The sequence below is a fragment of the Trichomycterus rosablanca genome, chromosome 2 (assembly GCF_030014385.1).
Source record: "Trichomycterus rosablanca isolate fTriRos1 chromosome 2, fTriRos1.hap1, whole genome shotgun sequence".
Lineage (NCBI taxonomy): Eukaryota > Metazoa > Chordata > Actinopteri > Siluriformes > Trichomycteridae > Trichomycterus > Trichomycterus rosablanca.
Genome location: NC_085989.1, coordinates 6,055,355 through 6,082,627, shown reverse-complemented (window position 1 = coordinate 6,082,627; position 27,273 = coordinate 6,055,355). Strand labels below are relative to the sequence as shown.

General features: G+C 39.3%; 1 protein-coding gene across 1 annotated transcript in view; it reads right to left on the bottom strand.

Moving 5' to 3' along the window:
• The window catches only part of thrb (thyroid hormone receptor beta), a 101,374-nt gene that overhangs the window by 54,416 nt on the left and 19,685 nt on the right, over positions 1–27,273 (bottom strand). The window contains exon 2 of the mRNA XM_063010388.1: positions 780–895. The gene's annotated coding sequence lies outside the window, so the exon portion shown is untranslated. The remainder of the gene's footprint in view (positions 1–779; positions 896–27,273) is intronic.

Genomic DNA, 27,273 nt, shown 5'->3' with positions numbered 1-27,273 from the left:
GCCTTAACGCATACCACTGTGTTTACATGGCTTACAATCTGAAGTAAGTTTTGAGTGAATGTGTGGGTTAGAATCTGGGTTCATCCTGTTGTTACTGTATGTTGGACTTAATAAGACGTGTTCACCTCTCACTATTTAATTTCTGCTATAAGTTTAAGCACTTTGCTTTGTGTACAGAATGCCATAAACACATGCTGCACTTTGTTTAATATGGAGCACTTGAGAATGTGATAATATGGACATAAATCCTGTTTACATTTAGTTTTGTGCCATATTATTATGCCGTACAGTTTGTTGTTAAGATAAAAGAAGAGTAAATGAGATTCTGAATTAAATTTTTTGAAGGAAAATTAATCGTTAGATTAATCGACTAATCAATAAATTAGTCTATAGATTAATCGATAGAAAAATAGTCGTTAGTGGCAGCCCTACACCACACCTTAAAACACAATTTTTGTAGACTGTCTCTTTCAAATGATTCTGATTAACTTTGTTGTACAGGTCCACGGAAAAACAATCATATTCACTGAGAGGTTAAGGACTGATATAACCAGTGAGTCAGCTTCTCTGAGCCATTTGCAAGTACAATCACATTGTTTTGGTTCTGCCAGGTCAACAAGACTGTGAAACACCTGCCACTGACAAACAAAACATCAAATCCATCAAAGAAAGCAATGAATCCCTCACTGTCACTGTCAGACGTACTATTACATAAAGCATTGTGGGGTTTGCCTGTAAGGTTGAAGCTTTATTCACATCCCATTCACACATTTACTCACCTGTCACTGCAGAGGCAGGTGGAGATTTCAGCTTCTGGTTCAGAGAGAAACTATTTAAGCTGCTTCAATCGTCCTCATACACAGTGTCCATCCAAACATCTGGAGGCAATGGACGTCTGTAAGCATAGGGAGAGTAAAACAGCCTTTAAGGATTAGCTATGCAATTATTACAAGGAGTAACACTTTGTCCAACATGTAACTGATATATAACAATCAGAGATCTAGCTTGTCAGATGTCATATGCTGTCATTAGTGGTTATAGATTTTGATGTCAGATAATATAACAGTGTTATGTTACAAGTACAGTTCAGTGTTGTTGTTAGAACTATACATTGGTGTCATTAGCAATTTCTGCATGCATAAACTTCCAGTCTCGTTCTTGTAAATCAATCCAACAACACTAGATAAAGCATAACAGCTCATTCTTATGATGTGAACATATTTGATGCTGACCTCAACCCATCTTGGCCTTGATTATTATCCTGGCACCAGAGCAACGATTGCTCCAGCATTCACCTTACAGCCAAGTTGTGACTGCCAAACAATGGCTTACTTTGGATTGGCAGTGTTCTTGTGGCAAACTTGCCCAATATCATCTGTGTAGTACTGTGATTATGGGTTACTAAATAAATCAGGATGGGTTGTGAAGCCCTCATACCTGCAAGGCCATTATACGTATATGAACCCAAGTGCAGGGTAATTAAACAAGGTTGAACAATTGTGTGGGTAAAACCACAAACAGAAGAAGATAACTAAAAACAAATGGCCAAAATAATGGAAAAAAGAAAGAAAACCAAAGCAAACTCAGCATCCCAAAGCAGAGAGAAAAAAGAACAGATAGACAAGAGCATTAGTTGAAGATTACTTCATGCAGTTCTCCAGGCAACAAAAGCAAGGTCCTAAGTGGAAAACCTAAGTGGCTACATGTGCTTGTTTGCAATACTCATGACCACAGAAAAAAGCAGGAAAATTTTGACAAAACAGAAAAAGTGAAAACTCAGTTACCACAACTCTAGCTACTCAGTCCACCTGTGTGCCATAACCCGTGTTCTCAGAAAAGAAAGCATAAACAGAGAGGAACTGAGTAAAAACCAGAGGCGGCTATAAAAGGAGCTGAGCAACCACTTCACCATCTAACATAGCCCACATCCAGTGTGAGCCAGACGCATTTACATTTTTGGCTTTTAGCAGATGCTCTTATCCAGAGCGACTTACAGAAGTGCTTCCACTGTAAACATTTTCCTACTCTATTTAAGTAGTCAAGAGTCCAAGAACACAAATCTGCTGAAACCCTGTTAGAACAAAGTTTTATTAAATTTTTTTAGGAAATGAATAAGAGCTGTAGTAAGTACATGTTAGTTCTCAGTGTTTAGTAAAGAGGTGGGTCTTTAATTGTCTTTTGAAGACAGTGAGAGACTCAGGGAAGTTCGGTTGCAAGTACAGAAAAGAGCCTTGATGTGTGTCTTCCCTGAGTTCTGGGTGGAGGATCAAGGCAAGTGAGACTAGTGGCTTGGAGGTTGCATGGTACAGAGCGGTGTGTGATGAGGATTCTAAGGTAGTTTGGGGCTGGTACATTTCTGGCTTTGTAGGCGAGCATCATTATTTTAAACTGAATATGTGCAGCTACAGGAAGCCAGTTGACACCATTGGACGTCCATTCTGTAAACTGTACATCGCCATGATGGAAAATAAGGGGTCATTTCTAAACTGTTGCCACACATTCTTTATATAATTCATTTTGTACTCCTGTTAACAATGCGTGTGTGTGGCTAAAACATTGTACTCAAAACATTTTGTTGTCCAAGTGAATGTTCATAGACTGGGTTTCATCACTCATCCAAGTGACTTCTTCAGTATGAGCTGGTGGTGAATACCCCAACCTTATATCCAGCTGATTTGTATAACAACCTAATATGGCCCATTGCATAACAATGGAACTGGTGATCAGGTCCATATGCAAATCACAATGACCATTAATTACATTGGCCATCGTTCCCTCTTCACATAGATGGCCTCTTTGACTCCCAGATGAACTGATTCAACTTTGTGGATTTGTGTACCTAGATTATTGATCGTGCATCAAGAGACTCGTAGACTGCATTTATTCTTTCTCTGCTTTTCATGTTTCAACACATTCTTAAGCCTTTCATTATATTTTGCTTAGTTTCTGCTGAGACTAAAATATCTGTCATGGCTAATTATTCTCTAAAATACCTTTCTGAAACACTAACTGTGGGTATTCCTTATGGGTGCTTGTTTAAAAAGGTTTCCCTTTGGACACCAGCTGTCCCAGAACCAACAAACATGTCAGTTATTCATCACATGCTTGTACTATTTTCTCTCTCTCTGTAGTTCAAAGCTTGACAGGCAGCCAGCTTGCGAGCAGCATGGATCGAACTTTTCTGGCTCTAATGTTCTCTTTTTCTTCACTCTGTGTTCACATTTTACCACCTTGGCTTGTTCTGATTTTAACTCAAACCCATACAAATAAACAAAGCCAAGAAAGCGCTGGGTGGGTGTGTGTGTGTGTGGGGGGGGGGGGGGGGGTTGAGTGAGGGTCTCTGTGGGCAAACTTTCTTACAATGTTTAATCCATAACTAGTTGTGACAACTTGCCGTTGCAACACATTAAGCCCAGGCGAGGCGAATCCACAGGCGAGGCGAAGGAGATACGTCCTACAGAACACAGAGAGAAAGAAAAGCACTTCAGAGCGAACACTGTGAGAAACAATGCTACTTCTGAATTTTAATGCCTTTATAAAACCTATAACTTTAGAACTGCGTACCTAAATTGCCAGATACAGTCTATTTATTTTTCACCACAGGGCTAAAAGGGCACCAGATTTGAATCGTTTTATCCAGCTATTCAGGTCAAAATACATTTTCAGCGCCTGTCCTTTGACCTTCTGAGTTTTAGGCCTGAAGGCTCCAGACCACAGAACATACACCGTCTTAAACCACACATCGTTAATGCTGAAAACATGTGGGACCACCACTGCCCACACAAAGATAAAAAACAAATACACACATAACCAGAGGTCTGTTTTACAGAGCGAGCTCAAAAAATCTGGCTTAGTTCAACTGTGATTTAAAATTTTTAACACCAGCATACAAAAGAAAACAGCCATAGTGTGATAAGTGCTTCCATCACTTATATAGTCAATTATTTAACAACACAGTAATTTAAGCTGTGGGTCATAACACACTGATCTCCACAAAAACGTCTGCCTCAGCTAAGAAACCTTCTCATTTATAAAACTGTAAATGTTTCCGATATGTCTTATAAAGAAAGTTTTTTATTTAGAATTTATTTTAGTCAATTTTGGTTCACCGATGGCTCTGAGTGGACACATTTCTCCCAAAACACACTGGAGACATCCTCAAACCAAACACAGCACTCTTTTTTGGACGGTCTCACTGCACCGAAATAGAAATCATTTAGAAACTCACCCACAATGGTGCATATTGTACTCAGTATTTTTAGACAGAATGTTGTCCAGCAGCTGATGGTTGCTGTACACATGTGCACCCATTTCTCTGAGCCCCTGCACACTTAAATGTGTGCATTTAACACTATGCCATTAAAGGCGGCACAGTGGCTAAGTGGGTAGCACTGTCACCTCACAGTAAGAAGGTCCTGGGTTCGATCCCCAGGCGGGACGGTCCGGGTCCTTCTGTGTGGAGTTTGCATGTTATCCCCATGGCCGTGTGGGTTTCTGTGTGGGTTACCAGTAATTATCTGTCCTGTCATGCGTGTAATTAAAGTGTTAAACACGACGTTAAAATCCTAATAAATAAATAAATACCTCTAAAGCAGTGTTAATGGTATTTTTAGTTCTTGGAAGGTTTTATGACAAGTATAAAGCAACTGACCAGACCAGTTTTAGGTCTCCACAGTGAATGACGAACATCCACACCTCACAATTACATTCAAGCATTTAATATAATACCAACATTACAACTATTATCATCCTCATTGTACTTAAGATACCAGCACTGGCTTTTGACAAACCTCTACCTGTCATCCGCTGCTTAAAAATCTAAACTGACGAAGACATCCTGCACCAACAGAACACAGCCACAAAAGCACACGCGGTACCCGTACGATTAGGACCTGATTCAAACAGAGCTGCTGTGCAAACACTAAATCACCCAAAATGCCAGTACTGTAGCACTGTAGCATCTCACATCTGCTCTCAAGACCTTCCATCAAAGTCAGTTTTAACTTTCTTTGGAATTACTGAATGGTGGGTCAAACCACAAAAAGGGAATCCTATTACCACGCCTAACGCTGAGCGTACAGGCCCGTGGGCAATGTCTCACGCCTGGTTCTGGATTGAAAAGTGGGGAAAATAGCACACAGCACAAAAGCTAATCTGTTCCTTACTGTAGTCAGCTTTCAAGACACCACAAGATTTATTTCTGCAACATTCTTCGACTGTGAGGCCCTCCTGCGAAGTGACTGTGGGCTGTGATGGTAGAAAACTAAATTGCTGTTGACAGGCAGCTTGTGTGATATTATGGGGTTTGGTTTGTTTTGCAAATGTGTTAGTACTTTGCTGCTTTGTGCTTATTATGTTCACTTCCATCATGAAAGATGTTGCGTCTGTGTTACATTGTTCTAACTGTGGATTCAGTGTTTTTTTCAGGTCCAGTTTGAGACTCTTTTTCTGCTTTTTCTCTTTTACAAAATACTATACCGGGGTCATTCCTAAAATACTGGGGTAAAAAAAAGTTACTCATATTTCCCCCCATTTTTTTTCTTTAAACAAATATACTAACATAATAACAAGTTAATAAAAAGCTTCCTACAAAAAGTAATTTGTGGCAGGGTTTGAGCCAAGACATTTGGAGCTCTGCAGCATACTGTACATCTTAAAGACGTTAAAATTAATGAGGATTTTAACGTCATGTTTTACACACTTTGGTTACATTCATGACAGTATCGGTAGTTACTGGTTACACAAGATTCATCAGTTCACAAGTTTAACGTCAAACACAGTCATGGAAAATTTAGTATCTCCAATTCACCTCACTTGCACGTCTTTGGACTGTAGGAGGAAACCGGAGCTCCCGGAGGAAACCCACACGGACATGGAGAGAACATGCAAACTCCACACAGAAAGGACTCAGACCGCCCCACCTGGGAATTGAACCCAGGACCTTCTTACTGTGAGGTGACAGTGCTACCCACTGAGCCACCGTGCTGCTCTAAAGACGTCAAACAGTCTTACTGGGCTGTATAGCCAAAAGTATGTGGACATCCCACCCCTTCTTAAGAAAGGGGTTTGGTATTTCAGCCACACCAATAACTAACAGGTGTATAAAATTAATTACATTAAAGAAAGAATATGTTTCCGTTACGTTGCCATTACTGTGCCCATGTGCCAAAAACCAAATAGTTCATTAGGTTTGGTGTGGAGAAACTTCAGTTTCTTGCTCAACCTAAAGCTACTGTACAGCATTAGGATAAACTGGAATGTCAACCAGTAATTATTAGTCCAATATTTGTCCCTGTCCTTAATTTTTTTAAATGGGGGTCAAGTTTATATAAACAGCTATAGTGGATGCAATGTCCAACAAGGTCAGATGTCCACATACTTTTGGCCATACAGTGTAAATTTCTTTGTGCTGGACAAGTAAAGTTGTACACAGTGGTATATTTTTATATCGCGATTACTGAAAGTCTGTTATTTTCAGTTAATTCTACTTAAAAATATGTTTCTAAAATGATAAATATGGTTGTTTGGGTTTGGCAGAGTGATGGGAAAGGGTGGATGTTTGGGAAGTTTTATGCACTTTTTTGTGGAGCATGTTTTACTCTGTGACCCGACTCAGTCAGCATGGGTCTTGTACAGCCAGAGGTCCCCAGTGTGGCCAGGAGAATTATGCATGTCCAAAACTGAGACATGAAAATAAATATTAGATTGAATTATGAACAAAATAAGCTTTACGTATGAGCTAACAGTCCTTGCTGAGAATCAACAATCCTATTTGTGTTAGCATATCCAAGAAGATTGACACACACATCATCAGCATGAGCCATAAAGTGTGAACTTAATGCCGAGCGCCTTTACTAAAATCCATCCTTCATGTGTTTCAAATACAAAGCTTAAAAACAGTGGCCTAAAAAGCCTTAAACAAATATGAACACTTAAAGCAAAGAGGCGCAAAGCTTGTATGTTTGTCAAAGGAAGAGACGTCAAAGCTCAAAAGTCTAAACGTAATTTATTTAATGGCGTATAATAAATGCAGTTTTTACAGAAATTGATATTTAACATCTTTTATTTATTACAGGGGCGACACGGTGGCTCGGTGGGTAGCACTGTCACCTCACAGCAAGAAGGTCCTGGGTTCGATCCCCTGGTGGGGCGGTCTGGGTCCATTCTGTGTGGAGTTTGCATGTTCTCCCCATGTCTGCGTGGGTTCCCTCCGTGAGCTCCGGTTTCCTCCCACAGTCCAAAAAACATGCAGTCAGGTTAATTGGAGACACTGAATTGCCCTATAGGTGAATGGATGTGTGTATGTGTGAGTGTGTGTATGTGTGTCTGCCCTGCGATGGACTGGCGCCCCGTCCAGGGTGTTACTGTGTGCCTTGCGTCCATTGAAAATCTGGGATAGGCTCCAGCACTCCCCCAACCCCCCACAACCCTAATTGGATAAGCGGTTAAGAAAGTGAGTGAGTAAGTATTTATTACAGTTATTAACAAAATATGTTAATCCGGGCATTGTGCAGTATGCACAGGAGTTCCTCTACGGTTACGAGCGTTAGGTGGGTCGCAAGCCAAAAAAATGGGTTGCAGAGAAAAATAATAATGATTAAATAAACTTTTTAAGAGGCTCACAAACTTGTACGCAATTGCCCCCTTGTGGAGGCTTTATGTTACATCTGTAAACCACAGTGGGACCAGATTTTAGAGCATAACAAAGAGAGTAAGATGCGTTGTTGGTGTTGCCTGGGTTGCGTAAAAAATAATGAACAAAATGTGGGTCGCTTAGAAAAAGTTTAAAAAAGCCTTGCTCTACACCAAACTTGAAGTGGTCAGGTGTCCAAATACTTTTGGCCATATAGTGTATTATTGCTGGGTATGAAAAGCACATTATTAAAAGGCTCGGTCACTTTTAAGAATGTGTTGAGGATGTGCAATTACTTAGTCATGCAGCACAATTGCAAAGAATTGTGCGATTTCACCATCTACAGTCCATAAAATTATTAAAATCTAAAACATTCAGTGTGCTTAAAAGGCAAAACCAAAAACCAATATTAAATGCAAGTGATTTGATACATCAGTCAGGACTGCATAATGAAAACAGCCATATGGGTTTAGAAATGGCATGAATTGCATTGATTTATCTGGGCTCAAGCTCATCTGAGGTGACAACATCCCTTCATTCTGCATGTCTTATAACATTGTAGCTTCGTAGTAAGAGGGTGCAGGTGCTAGACCTGCTTGTTTGCAGTCCAGACCTGTCTATCCTTAAAAAATAAATACATAATAAAGTGGAATATATGACAGCTGAGACCCTGACCTGTTTAGCAGATGAAGTGTTATAAACACAGTCATATGGATGTTGATTCATCACATTAATTATCTTTTGTGTTTGCCCTGTTTTCAATTGCATATCATGAGTCTATTTTATTCAGATTTCTCATACTGTCCCAACTGTCCCAAGGTTTGGATTTATTAAGCCATTTGCATTCAATCTGAGATTCTCTATTTTTTTGTTAACCCTGGTTATTGTTGGTGTATCACGGCAGCATGTTTGGCAGGTACGTGTTGACGGTTTGATTGATCTCAGGCCTGTGTGAGGAGCTCAGAATCTCCTCCAGAGACAGAATAACACAACACAGCTTCAATAAACATGTCAGTGTGAGGTCAGTGCTTCTCAGAGGACCTACACTTGACCCTGTCACCTCTATTCCAATAGCTTTGATATTCACTGTGGAAATAGTAGTGGCTTTAGAGACAGAGAACATGACCAAAAGTATGTGAACACCACTCCGGATTTATGAGTTCCATAAAAAGACGGTTTTCCAACTGTATAACTTGATTGGGTTTAGTAAATATGAATACATTTTGGGATTGATGCCTAAAACACACACAAAAAGTTGGGACGGAGGCAAAATAAGAGTAAAGGTAACATCTTTTACCAGAAAGTCCATGGTTATTTCAGCAGCACGGTGGCTCAGTGGGTAGCACTGTCGCCTCACAGCAAGAAGGTCCTTTAAATATGAATAAAATAGACTCTGGTGGAGCGGTCTGGGTCCTTTCTGTGTGGAGTTTGCATGTTCTCCCCGTGTCTGTGTGGGTTTCCTCCCGGAGCTCCGGTTTCCTCCCACAGTCCAAAAATATGCAAGTGAGGTGAACTGGAAATACAAAATTGTCCATGACTGTGTTTGACATTCAAAACGTGAACTGATAAATCTTGTCTAACCAGCAAGACAATGCCTCTTTCTGCATGCGCTTTAACAGTGTAGCTTTGTAGACACAGAGCGTGTGCTAGACTGCCTTGTCTGCAGTTCATATCTGTCTCCTGTAACAAATGTATGGCACATCACGAAGAGTAGGATAAGACCACAGTGACATTGGACTGTTGAGCAGGTGAATATTGTATCAAGCAAGGATGAGCAAAAATTTCATTACAATTAAGATGTGTAAATAATATGAAAGGTGATGTAATATAGTTGTGAACATGCCTGTGTCCCAACTTTTTTGATTGATTGTGTTGCAGGCATTAATTCTGAATTTTGTTTAATATTTACACAGTACTATTAAACTGGTCTGTGAATTTTTTTGTACTTTTGTCAGTTAAATAACGAGTTTAATCAAGAGAAATAACGAATCACATGCTTGTTTTTACTTGCATTTACATTGCATTTGCATTACATACTTGCATTTGCATTTTACCAAACGTCCAAACTTTTCCATGAATGGAGTTAATACGAGGGATCTTCAAAAAGTTTCCACACTTTTATATTTTGGTTGGAAATGGTGAGGGTGGGAGGAGTAGTAATCGGTTGTGTCTGAGAGACTGAGAGATGCACCATCTAATTTCCACCTTTTTGGACTCTCAAAGAAGCTTTAAGGGGAAGAAGATTTTCATGTGATGATGATGTGAGAGCAGCGGTGCATCAGTGGCTACACGCTCAACCAAAAACATTTTACTGATGGTATTAAAAAGTTGGTACGACGCTGGGAAAAATGCATCGAAAGGTGACGATGTAGAAAAGTGATGTCATTTGTTTCTAAAATTTTTAATAAATTGTTTAGAAAAAGTGCGGAAACTTTTTGAAGAACCCTCGTACATTTATGTATCAAAGAGAGCAGAATATTAGTTCTGTTCAGCATGTGTTTTTAAATGAAATAGGCATATTTTCAAGTAACACAAGTATAGGAGAAGTACTGTCTTCAAATGTAGCCAACAAATTGTACTCTAACATTTCAGTCGCCTTTCAAAGGATCTAAGCTTCACTGTGGAATGCATGAATGCTACTAAAGAATGTTTCCTACCTCCTCAATGGAAAACCAGCAGGACTAAAGTTCCAACGCAAGAGCAACATTAAATAACGTACGTCTCAATTTGAATAGACTTCATTTCCATGTGCACTCTGGCGACTTTAAGCGCTTACACAACACCCATGCTGATTCTTACAAAAAGCCTGAGCTTTTATCATCTTGACTGGTCACGATTACAGTGTCAGGAAGGTAGTTACAGTCCTTTAGAGATGGACGATTTTATCTGTTAAGCACACAGACAGGAATTATATATTCATTGAAACTGTGACACATTACATCGTTTCTTCTTAGAAAGAAAAATAATACAGTAAAACAAAATGTTACCTTTGTTATAAAAATGTAAATTTAGACTGGGCTGTAGCTTATACTTATTATGACTGCACTATTGTTTCTAAAGTGTGCAATATATTCTGTGCAATTTCTTCTTAGCTACTCAGGGCATGTGCAATACCACACTGCTACCTCACTGCAGCTTTCAATCATTGTCTATTGTCTTTTTTATAATTATAGTTTTAGTCTTTATTCTTTATATTTAAGATTTTTTAGGCACACGTACATGTGTGTGTATTGTGTATATGTATATACTGCTTATTCTTATGTTTACTTATTGTGTAAGCGCCGTTAAATAATAATGCATAAGAGCTAAATGTTGTTCTGTTACCCATAAGGAAGGAGGCAAAATAGCCCACCAGTGCATCAAAATACCTCCAAGAGAAATGGATACAATGGTAAAATGGTAAGAAAGTTAAAAAAATAAAACATTCACTACTAAGATTTAGCTTATTGAATTTGAAGCCTTCATTAGTTGAAACCTTTCCAGAGTTGGGGTTTTTAAAAAAAATAGTCTGAGACCAGGCTCGAGTCGAATGCCATTTAAGCAAAATCTTCCAGTGACGTTATCCAGATGCAAATCTTGTTAGGAAAATGACGACTGGCTTAGTGAGAATACATCAAATTAAATGTTCAGGCTTTTTGTATATACATACTGTATAGTATAGTTGTTATAATGAGCAAAAAATTACACAGTTAATTAAAAATGAAGATTTTACACTAGACTGGAAAATAGCAAAAATTCACACATTCATCTGATAATGCGACAGAACTCTATTCCTAATTACAGTGGTACCTTGTAACTCAACCTCCCTTAAACTCAAAATCTTTGAAACTCTACGTCCTTTGTCGAGAAATTTGTACCCTTAAACTCAACACTTCCCTTAAACTCAACGTGTTCAGTTTGTTTTTTAAAAATGTATTTATTTAATTTCAAATTAACAGTGAACAGTCGCTTTGTTCAGCGCTCGGCTTGAGCGGTGCGGTAAAACATCATCAAAGTGTGAATATGAGACGAATCTGCATTTGTGTGGAATAAGCGTCCACATGTATCTGTGTTTAGCTGGATTTTCCTCACTGTTTCACTTTTAAACTTGTGTTACAGCTTGAGGTTCTAAGAAATTGTAAGAATCATCTTTTTATTTCAGTGTTGTTTATATTATATTTGTGTAATTTTCAGTGTAGAATCACTTACAATGTATATGGTCTCAATTGTAAGTGGCATTGGATGAAGGTGTATGCTTAATGCTGAAAATGTAAATGTTTGCCACTATAAGCTTGTTTCAAGCTGATCTAGCTTGCATTGGTAGCCCCCTTCCTCCTCCTATGCCATAAATCTTCATGTTGTGTTTGTCAAAAGCTGATGACTGGCTGTTGGTTAGAAGAATTTGACAAAATCTGCATCCTTGTTTTGTTAAATTGTTACTTTAATTCCATCTGACAGCATGCTAAGCTGTTTTAAAAGTTTTTTTAAAAGCTCAGCACTATAAAGTCATCCCTGCAGTTTAGTGCTTTGCATTGTGCCAGATCTGACCAGTACGGTAGACAAGCAGTGTTGCGATTATTACTATGTAATAATCGGTAATAAGCTCTCTCTGAAGGCTCAGTTATCTGCAATTTAGTCACTTTGTTTATTCCTTTTTTGGGCTTCCTTCCTATTGTTATTGTGACCATTCTTTTATTTTATGGGTGCTTTTACTTTCTCCACTCTTAATCAGACCATGACTGATAATCTTGGGTGTTTATCAATGTGACCAAAGTCTATGTTAAATAATAAGTAATGCCTGTTACATGAGGGCATTTTCACCCCAATTTTTTATTTCACCACTGCTGCTGCAGACCACTTCTGACCTAAGAGGGCCATAAATAACACACCCAACCCCTCTGACCTCTGACGTGTGTGCAGTAGCTGTTTGCTTCTTTTCACATGCACCAGGAGTGTTTATATGGAGATCCGTATCGGGCACGGAGAGTCATGATCTAATCTCCATTATCCCCCGTATTTGTCAGGCTCCATCGACCAGCCAACAGAGGTCGTAATTGCAGCAGTTATGAGGAATCCCTCAGGAGTTAAAAATGTCAACACTGGTGTGTTACACTGTTTTACCACTGTGTGACCCGAGCTCCATTTGGAATGGTTCTATGGAAATGTGTGCCCATTCAGTGAAAAAAATATGTAACCTTAGCCACTGATGGTGAACCAGAAGCCCTGTCTCACAGTTTAGTTGAGGTATTGGCTCTGCAGGCCATGACCATAACAATATAAAAATAGTTAATAATAATTCCTATTCACATTTAATTCAAATATGTATTAACAATATCCCACGCCCATAATGAGGAATTCTCTTTATTTATCATTGTCTCTGTCATGCTCTTACTTCCCTCTTCAGTTCCCTACTTTGTCTGATTGGGGTACAATCCCTTGCCCGTGTTGATCAGGGAAGGAAAAACCCAGTAAACACTCAAAAAGAACGAGGCTTATATAACCAGTCATGGGGTTTCACTGACACATATCCTGTACATGAAGGGTGTGGTCGCCTTGTAATATAATTTACAAGGACCCATAATGCAGACAAACTTTGCCATCAGCCCTGCACACACACACACACACACACACACACACACCAGTAACCCGAGCACGAGCACTGTACTTACATCTCTATCTTACTTTGGTAATGCTGCACTGGAGCTGGTGCTGTAACTGTTTCTCATTCCTGTTGTGACAAGCCTGTGCAACTAATGGAGTACGAGGCTTATTAAAGGATTATTAAACTCCACTTACACTTCAGGCGTCTAAATCAGTGTTGAGAAGAGAGCAAGAAAAGACGGCCTTTTTTAACAGAAGGCCCCAGACTGATTACATAACCATGCTGCTGTTTCTTAGTGTGTGTGTGTGTGTGTGTGTGTGTAAAATATATTGACAGTGTGATCCTGAATAACCTTTATCAAATCATGTTCAGAACCACCAGTGGGCTTTTCGTGTTGTCATGGTTTCATAATATTAATGCTCAACTGCACAGAAGTGACCAACAAATCTTTTCTTAATAATCCGCTGGCACACCAGCACTGGGATTCTGAACTCCCGAGTTCGAATCTCAGCTCTGCTACCAGTCGGCTGGGCGCCCTCTAGCAGGCATAACTGGCAGTGCCTGCAGCAAACAAAATTGGCCAATAAAGTCTGCCGGGTGGGAAAAAGACCGGACTGAAAAGTGGGTGGGGTCTTCGATGCCGTGTAAGGACCCTGGTTAGTAGCCTGAGGTGCCTGTACAGAAAGTGGAGGAGCCCTGGAGATCAGGGCTGGCTCTCTGCACACGAATACTGGTTTCATGTGCAAATTCACCGAATGTGTGTGCGAATAAGAAGGAGTTGGTGGACTGCGCATGCATCAGAGGGAGCGTGAGCCAGGCAAAAATACTTTTCTCTGACATGACCAGAGTCTCCAGCAGTGGAAGACGAATTGACTACGCTAAATATGAGAAAAGAAAAACAAGTTTACTTGCTATTTGGTTTAAATAGTTCCATTCAAACCAAATATTTCAAGATGCACTGCTAGTGCAAATCATATTATAGCTATTAATATTGCCCAATGTCAAAGCCTATTCATACTTTTCATAGGATTGCTCAAAAATGTCAACAATTTACTGAAATACAATAAAGAATGGTAAGACTAGCTTTAATCTTATGCAACAAACTACCCTGCCAACTATTTTGTTTTACATTCAACACCTGGGTAACAAATTTGAAGATCAGCTGTTTTCAATCATACACTCAAAAAACTAAACTCATGCTGTTGTTGCTTTTACTCGGGTTTCTTTCATTGAAGTAACTTAACAAATTTGTGTTGGTGAGTGAAACTTGAGTCAGTTGTGTTGTTTCTATTAAATACAGTTGGGTTGTCAGATTGACTTAATATGTGCATGTTTGGTCAATGCAACACTGTGAAGTAAACTCAACAGGCTTCGTTACTCTCTACATCCGGGGCATTCGTGGCTGTCTGTGAGCTCTCTTCAGCGAGGCAATTTTCTTTTGGAGGGAAGCTGTGCAAGTGCGGTGAGTATTTGTCATATTTATGTATAATTCTGAGCTGTAGTAGCTGTTTTATTAACAGCGTTTTGTATGATATGGGTCATTTTGAAAAGCGAAACCTCCCTGTGTAAACAGATACCAGACTAGTTAGCCTATTAGCAAAGTTAGCATTAGCGGTTTTCAAACGCTCAGTTTGCACTTGGAATTCGCATTTAAAGTATTTTAAACCATTTCGGTCACATCCCAGTGCATGTTGTAACCTCATGTAATGTATATTTAATTTTTATATCCAGTTACTTATATTTTTCGTGCATTGTGTGAATCGCCAACAAAGCTAGCGCTACTAGCTAGCAGCATTAAACAGGTCAGTCTTTTCTCAATTTTGAGAAACGTTAATGTTGTTAACGGCAACGTTGTGCATTTTATTGATAATGCAGTTGAATTAAGTGTCTTCAAAAGCATCCAAGATGCAAATGGTTTATGTAGCTTAATGAACTGTGTTAGCCGTTTAAGCCGAGTCCACTTTGGCAGTTTTATTGTAATCTGAAGTTATACAAAAGTCGCTTATTTTGAGGCAACGCAACAGTTCTGAGTGAATTGGACGATTTCCCGCAGGACAGACACTACGCATGCTCAGAAGCTCTTCTAATGAATGTGGGATGGCGAGGGATGAGAGCTTGGTAAAAAGCAGTGAGATTGAGAATCGAGCTACATCCGAATACTTATCTTAGTAAGTATGTCTTTCTAACATAGTTTGTTAAGTGAATATGTGGTTAGACTTTGATATTGATAGTTTTAGAGTACATTACCCGCATAATTTTAGACTCGGCACACATTAGCTAGCCTATGTTAACTAGCTTGTGAAAACACTATTGAGCTTTTCAATTACAGCTTCCAAATATACATTATATGGACAAAAGTATATTCACATTATACTTCTCTATTATAACTCTCATCCTGGCCTTAATCCTTATAAATTGTTACCTTGTCAGGTATTAATGTAATACAGAGTGTAAAATTGTGCTTGTTTTGTATGTTTTCTAGTTTCAGCTCTTTTCTAACCACAAGTTTTGTGAAGGTGTTTTGTGGCTCTTTAGTTATGGTAAGTATAATGCCATCTTGCAAATTATTGATTAGAAGTATTTAGCATAACTTATAGACCATTGAAGTTGTCATTCTGTAATTTATGACTATTTTCTCTATGAGGATTTTTAAATGGGGTTTTAGTAAATCACCTCTATCCCTCCCTGTTTAGGACAAAAATGTTCCAAACCTGTGCTTTCATAGTAAAATCCCATCTTACTTACTAAAATTTTTTTGCATTTTTTGAAGATATAATTTATAAATTTTACAGTTAAGTTTCTCAAATGTAACTTTTTGTAATAGTTTCATATCCATGGTTGACAACAGATTTTTTTGTTTTGTGGTGTGCATCTTTTAGCTAAAGGTATATTTGTTCTGTTTTTGAGGATGTTGAGGAAAACCAGGAGATGGAGCAGACAATCCTAGGAATATTTGCCATAAAGCAGGAAGGTGCAGAACCCACAGATGAGGTGGAGGATGTTAGAATTATCATTGAAGGTGTGGAGGTGCTTCGTGACCTTGGTAACATTGCAAATGCAGTCGCCATTTTATTTGGCCTCATGTACTCCCTGGACTTGAGCTACCCAACAAAAAGTACACATTTGAGGTTCTACAAAAAGTTGTGATGGAACTGGATGGCAGACATCTCTCAAGAAAGGCTCAAAAACAAACTGTTTGAAGGGACAGTGTAAACATCACATTGCAAGTTGCAATGAAGGCTTGGAGCTAAAAAAAAAAAAAAAAAAAAATGTTGGATCCATATGTTGAACTGTTATGTGTTGTAGGGAGTGGCATGGTCTTAGTTTCTAATGATTGATGTCTGAATGTTTTAACAGACTTTAGAATGTTCATAAAAGAGAGCGAGGATAAGCGTAGCAATTAAAAACTACTTGAGAGTTTGCATTTTTATGTCTGTTGGAGAAAGGGGAAAAAAAACTTTAAAGTAGAGATTACCAGAGAATGGCATGAAAATTTTTTTGAGGATGTTGAGGAAAACCAGGAGATGGAGCAGACAATCCTAGGAATATTTGCCATAAAGCAGGAAGGTGCAGAACCCACAGATGAGCTGAAAGATGTTAGAATTATCATTAAAGGTGTGGAGGTGACCTTGGTAACATTACAAATGCAGTCACCATTTTATTTGGCCTCATGTACTCCCTGGACTTGAGCTACCCAACAAACCTCAAGTACACTTGATGATCTCCGAATGTTGTGATGGAACTGAATGGCAGACATCTCAAGTGCAAATGCAGTCGCCATTTTATTTGGCCTGAGAGGGCAATAAGGTATTTCTTGAAAATGTAGCAGGAATACAAGGGTAAGAAAAACCTTATGGTTGACATACGGCGATATAGAGTGAGCCTGGAGTGAAAGTCACGAGCACCAAATTAACATTCAAATTTTACATTGCTGTTTGTGATCTGTTTAGCATGACATGTTGGTTTAAACATGTGCTGTTTTGATGAAGTTCTGGCTGTTCATCAATCATCAGTAATGTACAATTTAATTTGGTGCTCATGACTTTCACTCCAGGCTCACTCTATATCGCCGTATGTCAACCATAAGGTTTCTCTTACCCTTGTATTCCTGCTACATTTTCAAGAAATACCTTATTGCCCTCTTATTCATGCCATTCTCTGGTAATCTCCACTTCAGTTTTTTTCCCCTTTCCAACAGACATAAAAATGCAACCTCTCAAGTAGTTTTTAATTGTTACTCTTATCCTCTCTCCTCTCTCTCTCTCTCTCTCTCTCTCTCTCTCTCTCTCTCTCTCGTGAACATTCTAAAGTCCGTTAAAACATTCAGATGTCAATCTTTTGAAATTTTTCAGGGTTTCTTTTTTTTTACACCACTGAAGGTGAGGAAAGAAAAAAAGAGGAATTTGTTTACTTTATTATTATTATTTATTTTATTTTGAAGTACACTATATTGCCAAAAGTATTCGCTTGCCTGCCTTCACACGCATATGAACTTGAGTTCATCCTGAAAAACTTACCATATAGAAGCACTTTGTAGTTTTGCAATTACTGACTGTAGTCCATCTGTTTCTCTACATACTTTGTTAGCCCCCTTTCATGCTGTTCTTCATTGGTCAGGACCCCCACAGGACCACCACAGAGCAGGTATTATTTAGGTGGTGGATCATTCTCAGCACTGCAGTGACACTGACATGGTGCTGGTGTGTTAGTGTGTGTTGTGCTGGTATTAGTGGATCAGACACAGCAGTGCTGCTGGAGTTTTTTTAAACACCTCACTGTCACTGCTGGACTGAGAATCATCCACCAACCAAAAATATCCAGCCAACAGCGCCCTGTGGGCAGCGTCCTGTAACCACTGATGAAGGTCTAGAAGATGAGTGACTCAAACAGCAGCAATAGATGAGCGATCGTCTCTGACTTTACATCTACAAGGTGGACCAACTAGGTAGGAGTGTCTCATAGAGTGGACAGTGAGTGGACATGTTATTTAAAAACTCCAGCAGTGCTGCTGTGTCTTATCCACTCATACCAGCATAACACACCACCACCAAGGCAGTGTCACTGCAGTGCTGAGAATCATCCACCACCTAAATAATACCTGCTCTGTGGTGGTCCTGTCCCCCCACATCCTGACCATTGAAGAAACATATGGGCTACATTCAGTAATTGTAAAGTACAAAATGCTTCTATGGTAAGTTTTTCAGGATTAACTCAAGTTCAAATGGGTGTGAAGGCAGACAAGTGAATACTTTTGGCAATATAGTGTATTTTCTATGTGGCAAATTACATTGGTTTATCATTCATATGAATATTGTTTTTTGTTTACTCTAATTTAAAATTGTTCCAATAAAGTGTTTTTTTTGTTTTTTGTTTTTTTTTACAAACTAAAACTGTTTGATTTTACAGTTTCCTGAAATTAAAAGTTTTTCAAAAGTTGGAAAGCTTAAGTTTTTGGTTTGTGCAAGTGATATGTGTGTGCCATTAAAAGTCAAACAAGTTTAAGGTTTGTTTAAAACATTTGTGACAGTTCTGCTAATGGTTGTTAGACTGAAAGGCTGACCATTTTGTATATTTCTTTCATTGTTGCCAAATCCCCCAGAATTAGTAAGTCCACTTAAAATTACTACCATTGTTGGAATGAAAACCATTTAAGTAAAACAAAGTTTAGTAGTTTCCCCACTTGTTTAAACCAGTTAATTAACCAGTTGGAAATACAAAGTACAGTTAGTTTTACTAAATTCAGTTGAGTATCGGAGGTCCAACAGTTATGTTACGTTTACATAAGTGAGTTAAGTTAGTACAATGAAATATATTTCTGTTGTCATTAATCAACACAATCAAGTAAAGCAAAAGAAAAATAATTTTGTTGAGTTTATGTTTGTCAGTTTAGTTAGCTAGACACAGACCTATTAATTAAAACTGAGCTAACCATATTAGAGTTATGTTGGTTTTACTTAATACAGTCACATCGGTTTTACTTAATATAGTTATGTTGGTTTTACTTAATAAAGTAATGTTGGTTTTACAAAAGTTAGGTATTTGAAGCTTATTAATATGATTTAATTATATCTAACACAACTCAGTTAGGTGGAAATTGTTGACATAACTGGATTAAGTAAATCCAACGAATTATTTTTTTGAGTGTATCACAAGGATAAAACAGCCAAAGAACATACAAGAAGGTTACAAGAGCTTCACAAAGCAACTGAATACACAATATTGCCAAAAGTATGTTTACACCTGACCATAAGCTTGTTAAATTTTAATAATTTTTGAGTCTTTCAGTGGAAATTTGTGTTCATTTAGATCCAAAGAGCAGTGGTAAGGTCAGACACTGGTGATGAGTGATGAGTTCTGACTCACTGTGTTTCAGTTAGGGATGCAAATTTTGCCAATTTCTTTTAACTTTTTACATCAAACTTGGCATGTTTGCTTTGCATTTTGAACTCAACATCAAATAAATTAATGATTTAAACCAGACCTCCCAACTGTAATATGACAGACACTGTTAATAATGCAAGAACCACAAGTGAATCACTTCTTCTTACATGTGGAATGAGTGTCATTATCCTACAAAAACACTATATGAGCAAAGTATTAGAGTTAGAGCATACACATACACTTTCAGCTTTGTAAAAACTTGGCAAAAGCTTTTTCTGTTCCAGCATTACTCTGAAGCTGTGCAGAATGTCCATAAAGATATGATTTGTTTAGTTTGGTGTGGCCTACACAGAGCCCTGACCTCAATCCTATTGAACACTTCCATTTTACATCAGTTAAGACTGTAAAAGCTACAAATTAACAGCCAAATTCATATTAATGTCCATGTGTTGACATACTTTCAGCCATGTAAAGCAGTACCTTGAAACTCAACGTCACTTGGTTCTAGGAGTGGAATTGAGTTTAAAAGACGTTGAGTTTTAAGGTATTTCTTTTTCATAAGGATAAGATAAGATAAGGTAAGATAGCCTTTTATTATCCCACGGGGGAAATTTGCAAATGTATGGGATGTATGGGAAGCCTGTTAATGCGTTCCATGGTTCTGTTGAATTGCATATATTTTAGGCTAATGTAAAATAATGGGGTTGTTTTTGACACCGAAAATAACTCAAATATAATATAAACACACTAAAATACAATTAAAAACAGTTACAAATCAATACAGAGATAAAATAAAATCTGCACTTTTTCTTTACTTCTTTATTGTTTTCTTATGCTTCTTAATTAGTGGAGAAAACAAATAAGCAGTAATAATTAAGAAAGGTTTAGTGTTTATGTTTTTTTTTTAATGATAAGCGTTTTAGACTTGCTCGGAAAAGCTGATTCTTCTGATTCTCAGCACCTCGAGCTATAACACAAGTTTAAAAGTGAAACAGGAGGAAAATCCAGCTAAACACAGATACATGTGGAGCTTTCAGGGTAATTTGACAGTTATTCCACACAAATGCAGATTCGTCTCATGTTCGCATGACGTTTTACCACACCGCTCAAGCTGAGCGCTGAGCAAAGCAGCAGTAGCACACACGTTGAGTTTAAGAGAAACATTGAGTTTAAAGGTACAAATTTCTTGACAAAGGGTGTTCATTTACAAAGATTTTGAGTTTAGAGGACGTTGAGTTACAAGGTACCACTGTAATTTATTTTGTAATTGCATCTGTGCATTATTGTAGTGTAATGCTGAAAATAACAACATCGTACAGCGAATAGAAAATACTGTTCAATCTTTATTCACAAGATCTCTACTATGTCTTCAGGAAACGCCATGGAATCTCACTCCTACACGCTCCAGCTGTGAGCGCCTGGAATCCACCATACTCTAAAACCTCAACTTTAAACTGCTGTAATTAACATCTGTCTTATCCCCTAAATCTTGGTCGAAAACACCATAACTCGAACTCATAAAAGCAAACATAGATTCTGTAGCAGCAGCATGAAGACTGAGCAGTATGCACCATGCTTTTAGAAAGCTACAAATCAGATAAAGCTGACTGAATTAAAGTTATGTAATCTCTGCCTACTCAAATGAGTTCTAAAACCAAAATTCTTTCATTCCCAGACTCGTTCAGGAAGACAGATGTGTTGTTCAGGTTTCTCCACTCATCTGATTTCTCATCACTCAGAACTAATGGACCTGCTCGGATGAGTGGAGAAGTGTCGAGATTATACGCAGTCGTACAAAACACATTTAAGAATCGATCCTGCTACAGTATAGAAATAAGAAGACAGTTTAGAGCAATAGTGGCACCACAAGTAGTCAACACTTATGTGGCAACAATTTGGGAAAGGGCCTTTCATGTTCCAAGCAAGGCTTTAACAAGTCCAGCGGTTTGCACAGAACCCTGACTTAACAGAAGCCTACTGAACCTGAATGAATTGGAAAGGTGACTGCAAATCAGGCCCTCATGCCCATCAGCCTGACTTTGAAAATGCTCTTTTGACAAAATAGACTCAAATCCACATAGACACTCTAAAATCCTGAAGAAAGCCTCAACAGAAAAGTAGAGGCTGCCATGGCAGCGTACTAGCAATTCATTCCAACTGACCTACCAGTTTATCTCAGTGGTGTTCTGTTTGGTTTGAGGTATTAACTGATGAAAAGTTACAGCCAAAACATAAAAAGGAGCGAGTACCCACACCTAAATTACATATACACCGATCAGGCATAACATTATGACCACCTTCCTAATATTGTGTTGGTCCCCCGTTTACTGCCCCATAAGCAACAAACTGATGCACTGTGTATTCTGACACCTTTCTATCAGAACCAGCATTAACTTCTTCAGCTATGTCCATTTTTCCTGCTCCTAACATCAACTTTGAGGATAAAATGTTCACTTCGCTGCCTAATATATCCCACCCACTAACAGGTGCCGTGATAAAGAGATAATCAGTGTTATTCACTTTACCTGTCAGTGGTCATAATGTTATGCCTTGTCGATGTGTATTATATAATTACAAAAGTAATTTATGATTTTTAAAAACGTTTTCTATATTTTTTTAATTAAACATTTATTTATTAGGATTTTAAGCTCCAGGAGGAATTCCTCCTGGAGCTTAAAATCCTAATAAATAAATGAGACAGACACGGGGAGAACATGCAAACTCCACACAGAAAGGACCCAGACCGCTCCACCTGGGAATCAAACTCCAGACCTACTTGCTGTGAGGTGACAGTGCTAACCACTGAGCCACCTGCATTTGCATTAAATAAGACTAAATAAGACTAAAACCCAAACCCAGACTAAAGCCCCTCGTATAATTTGCAGTCACAACCTGATTTACTTTTAATTATTACTTTTATTAATACTTAATAGTTACAGCTGCTTCTTTACACCAGCCAGCGGTGGATTCTCACAAAAAGCCGAACCGCATTTGAAGTCACATGACGCGCTACGTTCCTCTACTGCACACGCTATCACATCAACCAGTTTGTGGAGGTCGCTGTTGCATCTACTAAACCTGAAAGCCTTAAACTTCATTTCTCAGCAGTGGTGGGCTGGCTGTGTCGGTTATAAACATTTTTACTCTGCTGTAGCAGCAAACAAGTGCTGTTATTTATTTGAGTTTAGATTTGGCTCGGTACCCGCTGCTCATGCGGAGGAAGGTGAAGTTTCAACCATCTGAGCCAGACTCACTTCAGAGTAAATGAATTCAATTTGATCAGATGGGAGACAGAGAGGCGCAAGGAGCCAGTGAGATTAAAAATGATCTTTAAATAGCCTAGGGCTTTGCGAAACACAAACCAAGCTCTTTCCTTTATCCTTCTATCAAACAATCGAATTTATTTGGTATTGGACTTTAACTGTGCGTCACATACAAGGAGACGTGCTGGTATTCAACTCGTCAGCCAACACGGGTGTGGCGCCTTCGAATGAAAATCAGAAAATGACTGAATTGGGAGAAGGGTGGTGGGAGAAAAAGCTAAAGTTGGCAGGTTGTTTTTTGTTTGAAATAAGTCTGATTGACATGAAACACAGTGGTTTGGTGTTTTAATGTGGGACTACAGGGTTGCCAGTTTATGAACTGCATGCTAAAGTAGTTAATAGATTATTGATTTGAATGAATTACAGAAATGTGGATTAGCTCTTCTCAAGTCAGTTGTAGCATAGCAGGTAAGATACGGGACTAGTGCCACACTACAGTAAGTCACTTTGGATGAAAGCGTCTGCTAAATGCTGAAAAAAAAAGGTAAAAATTACAAATAAATGATTTCTGATCAGCCATAACACTAAAACCACCTCCTTGTTTCTACACTCACTTTCCATTTTATCAGCTGCACTTACCATATAGAAGCACTTTATAGTTCTACAATTACTGACTGTAGTCCATCTGTTTCTCTATATACTTTATTAGCCTGCTTTCACCCTGTTCTTCAATGGTCAGGACCCCTACAGGACCACCACAGAGCAGGTATTATTTAGGTGGTGGATCATTCTTAGCACTGCAGTGACTGCCATGGTGGTGGTGTGTTAGTGTGTGATGTGCTGGTATGAGTGGATCAGACATAGCAGCGCTGCTGGAGTTTTTAAATACCGTGTCCACTCACTGTCCACTCTATTAGACACTCCTACCTAGTTGGTCCACCTTGTAGATTTAAAGTCAGAGATGATTGCTCATCTATTGCTGCTGTTTGAGTTGGTCATCTCCTAAAGCTTCATCAGTCACAGGACGCTGCCAATGGGGCACTGTTGGCTGGATATTTTTGTTTGGTGTACGTCCCAACTTTGTGCCACCAGTTTAGCACCACTGTGCACAGGTTAGGCTTTTACATTCAACATTGGTCTTTCACTTCACAAATTTGAATAAATAGCCACAGTGTTAACAAACACAGTCCAAAATCTTGTGAAAAGTCTTCCCAAAAGACTGGAGGCTGTTATGGCCACAAGAGGGTGGGTGACTTACATTTCCAGGAACTGTTTGGTTCTGATGTCCCACACTAGTGGAACTACTTGACGTGTCGGCTCCTGCTCTGCTGACGGAGTGTTATTGTAGAAGGATGTATGATTAGCAATTAGATGTTTAATCTAGGAAACCAGTGCAGGAAAAACCAGCCAAAACACACACACACACACACACCTCATGTGCTGTGCCAAACTCACAACTCAAACCTTATCTTTATTGCACAGGGTATTCAGACCTTTTTCTGTGGTACTAAAATTGTGATCATGTGCGTCCTCTTTGCTTTAATCATCCTTGAGCTGCAGTTTAAATCAACTGAAGTTAAACTGTTGCAGTTTGAGGGGATTAGACATTGTTATTTGTCTTCTATAAGGGCCCCAAATGTACACTGCATTGAGTACAAAAACCAAGCCATGAAGTCCAAGGAACTGTCGGTGGATCAGTGTAATTACAATATAACAAGGCATAGATCAGGGTACGGATATATAACAAACATCTACAGGTTTAAGTGTTTCCCAGGACCACAGTGGACTCAATTATTTTGAAATGGAAGAAGCTTCTAGCAAATCTAGAGTTGGCCACTCGGCCAAAATGGGCATCTGGGCAAATAGGTCAGGGTGGTAAGAAAGAAAGAGCTTCAGATGTCCTGTGTAGACATAGGAGAACCTGTTGGACAGACAACCAGCTGCAACGCACCATAAATCAGGCCTTGATGGCAGAGTTTCAAGACGGAAGTAAATTGGTAAAAGGCACATGACAGCCCGCATGGAGTTTGCTAAACGGCATGTTAAGGCAATGTGCGGAAAACGATTTCTGGTCTGAAGTGAGGAAAATTAAACTCTTAAGACAAAACACCATGTCTAGCCAAAAAAAAACCCAAAAACAGGTACTGGCTCTTGCTGGACATACCATTAAACAAAACATAGTATAAGTTAAATAATGCAAAACAACTTTGAAGCTGTTAGGTGGAAAGGAGGAGGACTCAAAAATGCAGATTTAAAAAGATAAAAGTTTATTTATTTAAATCAAAAGAACTAAAAGGTAAAAACGGGAACAAAAAACAATCAGGCGAACCCCGATAGACGCCGCCGATCACCGCTGGCAAGAGGAACTGAAAAAGAGAAAAAACACAAAAAAACAGAAGTCGAGACACGAACCCCGGTCGCTTGATTGCGAGGCGGTCGCTCACCATGCACCACACAGGCGCGCTTATAAAGCGCAGACTAGGAGAAAAAGTGAAACTAAAAACTAAAAAAATAGTTTCAGTGATAATGAACCCAGACGCCGAAAGCGCAAGCGGGTCTAGCTCGGTCGTCTCGTCCCACCACAAGACACTTTGGTATCAGGGAGAGACGACCTATAACAGACAGAAAGAAAATTTAATTAAGTAAACCTCAGAGGGCAGATTGGAACCAGGGAAGCCGGCATCAGAGGCAAGCAAAGCCCAACTGCGCCACCCGGGGATTAGCCAACTGCAAAGCCCTGAGTAAATACAAAGACCGGCAAAACCGGCAAAATGGCCGCCGCTAGCCTCCTGTGGTTGCTACAGGAGAACGCTAGCAGGTTTGCGTCAAACAAACTCAGCTCGAGGGCTGAACGGAATCGCACCGCACTTTCCCTGCCAGAAGTAAAAGAAACACCTATGTTTACCTCGGCCTTTCAGCCTACACACCCAACCAACCTACAAGTCACCTGGGGTAACCGGCTTGCCCTGGAAAGTGAGAGGAGACCGCTAACATACCACAAACAAAAGCCAAAGGTGCGACGCCCGCTGCTGCACTGCGCAGGCTTAAATAAGCCAGCTGCAGCTGCGGGTCGTCAGCCCTAATTACAAGGCCTCTTATTTAAGGCCTTTTGTTTGGTTGGTCTGTAACGCCTGCTTCGCTGGGAACCCGGGGTAAGTTCACCAGCTACCGCAGGCACCCTAATAGAAGCATGTCTGAGGGAATTTGTGCCAATTCAGTCAAATGGGTGTTTGTATGGCTGGGTACTGATGTTGGTCAAGAAAACCTCAATTGATTTTCCAGTACATTCCAAAGCTGTTCAGTGGGGCTGATGTCAGGGTTCTGTGCAGGACACTGGAATTTGTTTAAACCAGGATTTTCCCCATGCCATTATAGCACTTGATTTGTGTACAGGGGAACAGAATAGGGCCTTTCCTAAAGTGTTTATGCAAAGTTGGGATTGTATAATTTCCTGTATATAATTGACTTATATCATTGTGGCTGAAACACACTAACTCCTAAGCAGTGCGAGCATCTACATAGAGACATGATTGGCCATGTCGTGTGGTGGGTAGCTGAGACCCCACAATGGATGTGATGGATTTGTGTCCTGTCCAGGGTGTTTTAATGCATCGTGTCTAGTGATTACAGAAAAACAAGCCCCACTGCAACCCTGAACAAGATAAATTGGTGGTAAAACATGAAAATAAAAGTCATCCTTCCTGCCCATGTCTGGTAGATTCAATCGTTGTTGTTTACTAAACTGAATATAAATTTTGTTTAATACGCCTACAGATTATTATGTGTCAAAGATGCAAACTGGGGCATCACACTGTTCAGACAGCACTGGTACAGAGTCCTAGAGCTCCTGGCATGTGTTAATGAACATGTTTTTTTAGGACACAGCTGATTCTTCACTATAAACGTTTTATGTTTCTCATCTGTAAGCAGGTGGCTTTTTAAAGTTTTCACTTTCTGAGAAACTTGAGAAAGCATGAGAGGACAACAAAGACAGTAAGAATAGGACAGGACACCTGCGTCCCAAAACTGCTCTGAAAAGCCTCTCGAAACTAGAGTTATATATAGTTTTGTCCACCAACTTTTCACTGTTTTGAAAAGGAAATTCCATAAGATTCCATGCCTGCTGGGAAAGTTCTGCTGGCTTGATGCCTCTGCCCACCACAAGGCCGTCCGACAAAGTCCACTTAAGTGTACAGAGAACTGGAGTGATTTAGGATGGAAGTGGGGAATCCCCACAGGAGGAAATATTGACGTGGTGGCTTTTTTTCTTGTCCAGTTGTTGCTGAGCTTAGCTTTGTTAACTGAGCAAGAAGTAGTGGTAGCTTAGTGGGTAGAGCTTTGGGCTATTAATTGAAAGGTTGAGAGTTCGAATCCTGGCTCTGCCATGCAGCCACTGTGGGCCATGGATCAAAGCC